This window comes from Mirounga leonina, unplaced genomic scaffold (genome assembly GCF_011800145.1).
Source record: "Mirounga leonina isolate KUSES-001 unplaced genomic scaffold, KU_Mleo_1.0 Mir_108, whole genome shotgun sequence".
Classification (NCBI taxonomy): domain Eukaryota; kingdom Metazoa; phylum Chordata; class Mammalia; order Carnivora; family Phocidae; genus Mirounga; species Mirounga leonina.
The window spans coordinates 2,897,213-2,901,369 of NW_023270237.1; the positions used below are offsets into that span (position 1 = coordinate 2,897,213).

General features: G+C 47.5%; 1 protein-coding gene across 1 annotated transcript in view; it reads right to left on the minus strand.

Annotated features, from left to right (window-relative positions):
- Positions 1-860, minus strand: part of LOC118019527 (rho-related BTB domain-containing protein 1) — a 120,038-nt gene extending 119,178 nt beyond the window's left edge. Inside the window, exon 1 of the mRNA XM_035018848.1 lies at positions 729-860. The gene's annotated coding sequence lies outside the window, so the exon portion shown is untranslated. The remainder of the gene's footprint in view (positions 1-728) is intronic.
- Between the last annotated feature and the right edge of the window lie 3,297 nt (positions 861-4,157).

The window sequence follows — 4,157 nt, forward strand, 5'->3', positions numbered from 1 at the left end:
GGGTGCAGAAAACACCCAAAGTATCTGGAACCTAGCACCCTCTGTGTTTTTTGTGTGTTAGCACCCTCTGGGGCCCCGTGCTTTCTCAGTGCAGCTGGGCAACTGTCAGGAGGTCAGCGTAAGGTAACCAACCAGGTCACCCCCCTTTCAGGCGTGCAAAGGGATGCTCCAAGCCCTCGCGTCCCCTGAGTGTGCGGATACCGCGAGAGCGCGCACGGAGGGACCCTCCGAGTAACACCTCCCACCCTGCGCGGCCCCCATTCCCCGCGACGCGGCCCCGCCCCGCCCGCGCCGACTCTACCTGCGGACGCTGGAGGCGCGGCGGCGGCGACGGCTGGCGGTCCTGCGGTTGGCCGGGCGGCTGCTCGGGCTTTGTAAAGCTGCCCGACCCCACCCTCTCCGACCTCGGGCGCGCCCCCTTCCCCCCGCCCGCCTGCAGCCGCCCCGCTGGGCCACCTCGCTGCGGCCGGCCGCCGCCTCTCTGCGGGGCGGGGGCTGCGGGCCCTCCCCACCCTCGCGGCCTGCTCCGAGACCTTCGGGCGGGGCCCTGGGCCGCCCCTGCCACCACCCCACCCCTACCCCCACCGGAGCTGGCACCCCGCGGCGCCGGCTCCACCCCCCACCCTCGGGGTCCCCCAGCCCTGGTCAGCCCAAGTGCCTGTGACCCCGCCCTTGTCTGCGCAGGGCCGGAGGGACCGCGCCCCAGTGCCGGCGTCCCCACGACCCACCTCTGGGATTCCCGTGGGGTGGCCAGGAGTTGGGGGGGCGACTCCTTCTACCAATGGAGGCCAAGTCTGGGGAAAGTTTCTGGCGGAGTCAAGGGTCAGCTTTTTCTTGTAGGGACGTTCTCTAGCCCAGAGATAGAAACCCAAGCGATTCTATCTGCGGTTTCTGCTGACATCACAAACCACACATCACTCGGTGTCGTGTTGGGTAGTTTACACAGACTCCCTATCATTACTGCAGCCTTCTGCACGTTCGCCCTTCAGAAGCCCAGCCGAGTGACATTTCAGCGGACGCGTTAAAGGAACTTAATTTTTTAATAAAAAGTTAATGCTGGAAGCCAATACATTACATGCTAGTTCTGCCCCAAGCTCCAATCATGGTCACCTCTGAGTAATTCAGACCTTTCAACGACCAGGATTACGTAGGCTGGTCACTACCTTGCACTTCCAAATCTCCAGAACTTTCCCTCTCTTTAGCCGTCTTTATTTCCCTGGCTATATGGAGGAGGGGTGAAAATGAAATGCAACAAAAACAATTTCAAGAGCTTTTAACAGTTGGTATAAAAGTGTATGGGAGAGACAGTCTGCAATCATTGAAAATAAGATTCGAAAATTATCTGTAGATCTCACTCTTCAGTTTTACCATTTTGCTTGAGTTTGAATTATGGAGGGCTAGGGGTATCTATTATTTTTAGCAGAAATAATACTTTTCTAAGAATTATTAAGCAGATTAAATGTATAATATGGTTATGATGGCTCAGGGTAAAATTCCCTTTACAGAAGAATGTGTTACCAGCTGATAGGAGACACATCTTTTTTGGTGAGATAAAATTGGTTTTGTCTTAGAAGGTAAATAATAGAGAAAGGTAAGCTAGAAAACATAGAATCTCTATAGTCCTACCTGCCATCTGATGTATATAATGCCTTTTTGGCTTCCCTCTTTCTTTCAATTGCTCCTAATAAGCTATAATTTAAAGATTGCTCAAAGCTTTGATATTATTCATTCTTTAAAGTATTTAATGAGGGCTCAAAAACTGCCTGGGACTGAGCTTGGTGCAGGTGATATAAGGGTGAACTAGACAGATAAAAGTCCTACCTTCTAGGAGCTCACATTCTATGGGTGGAGAGACAGCCACTAAATAGGCAAGTGCAAATGTAATTAATTGTGTCTGTGAAAAGTATGTGGAAGTATGGAGTGCTAGGAGGGGACACCCTCCAAGTGGTCTGACTTTTAGTGGACCTATTTTGTTTTGAACGCTAGAGTTATTTCAATGCTGCAAAGTTTTTTTTGTTTTGTTTTGTTTTGTTTTGCTATCCTTTCTTTCATGTCACATATTCAGTCCATCAGGAAACCCTGATTAGCTCCAGCTTCAAAATGTTTTCCAAATCTAACCCTAACTACCACTCTCCCAAAGCAGCATTGCCTATTTGGATTTCTGAAAAAGGCTCTGTACTTGTCTTCCTGCTCTCAATCTTGCCCCTATGGTCTATTATCCATGAGGAATTTAAGGTGACCCTTTAAAAGTGTATGTGTTAGCTCACACCAATCCTCTGCTCAAAAACCACCCAATGGCTTCCCATCACTTTTTTTTTTTTTAAAGATTTTATTTATTTATTTGAGAGAGAGAGAGAGAAAGAAAGAAAGTGTGCACGTGCGCGTGTGAGCCTGGGGAGGGGCAGAGGAAGAGGGAAAAGCAGACTCCCTGCTGAGCAGGGAGCCTGAGGGACTAATGGACTGACGGACTGATGGATGTGGCGCTCCACCCCAGGATCCTTGGAATCATGACCTGAGCCAAAGGCAGATGCTAAACCGACCGAGCCACCCAGGCACCCCCTCATCACTCTCAATCACTTCCCATTGTGACAATACAAACTTGACCTTAGCCACCAAAGCCTTACATGTCTGCACCCTACCTCTCTTTACCTCCATTTCCATCACTGTCCCCTCCCCAGCTCTGCCACCCTCTCTGGCCTTTCTGCTGTTCTCTCATCCCTTTGGCTCCTGCCTCTTGGCCTTTGAGCCTGGACTCTTCCTCTAAATATTTAGAGGCTTGCTCCTTAGTAACAGATATTTGCTCCCTCGTCCTCATATCAGAGAGGTAATCCCTGACCACCTATTCTAAAATAGCCTCCTCTCTCACTCTCTCTTTATTCTACTTGAGTTTTCCTTGTAATATACATGTGCACACATACACATGCACACATTTATTGTTTGTTGTCTCTCAGAATGAGAACAACTTGGTTATAATGTCATGCACATAGAAGACACTAAATATTTGGAAAGAAAACCTATGAATTGGGGCACCTGGGTGGTTCAGGGGGTTAAGTGTCTGCTTTCAGCTCAGGTATGATCACAGGGTCCTGGGATTGAGCCCCACATTGGGCTTCCTGCTCAGCGGGGAGTCTGCTTCTCCTTCTGCACCTCCTGCTGCTTGTGCTCTCTCTCTCTCAAATAAATAGATAAAATCTTTTAAAAAAGCATGTAAATTATGTTATGGATTGAATGTGTCTCTCCAAAATTAATATGGTGAAGCTCTAACCTCCAACATGACCAAATTTGGAAATAGGGTTTTATGGAAGCAATTAAGTTTAAGTGAGGTCGTAAATGAAGGGCCCTGAGCTGATAGGATTAGTGTCTCTATAAGAAGAGACACTGGAGAGTTCACTGTAGTACTAAGGAAAGGCCATGTGAGCACACAGAGAGATGGCAACTGCTGGCAAACCAGGAAGAGAGCTCTCATCAGGAATCAAGTGCACGGGCACCTTGATCTTGGACTCCCCAACTTCCAGAACTGTGAGAAACAAATGTCTGTTGTTTAAGCCATCCCATCTGTGGTATTTTGTTATGGCAGCCTTAGCCAACTAAGATAAGTTACATAGAATGTAAAAGAAAGAGTTCATACTCATACATTATAGCCAATCATTTCAAAAGATTACTAATGCGTGAAATGGTGTGATGGTGTGACCTTTAGCCAATTAACAAACTTTGTAGCACCTCCTAAAATAATTGAGGCTTGAAGATTAATCTTATCTGGACCCAAGAATGGAGTAAGTATTTAATGTAAACAAAAGTCTTGTACAACTTTGTTGTTTGTTTCTGAGGTCATGAATGACTGAAGCTCCGAGTAGTAAGAATGGTCTGGTCATGGTCACCATGGGGAAAACTGCTGTTTCAGGAGAGCACAGCCTCTAAACTCCATAAAAGTTTCCTGCTGGTCCACGGAATGGTTCTTATGCTAAGGTGTACCTAGAACATAGTCATGGGCCATTGACTGATATTCAAGCAAAGTATCAGTTACTTCAGGTAACAGCTTTTCTTACCTACCACAACTGCTTCTACCCTTTATGTCCAAAATAGGCTGTGGGCAGTCAACTTTGAGCTTCCATTTTTTTTTTTTTTTAATTAAAAAAAACCCCTATGCCTCTGCAAAT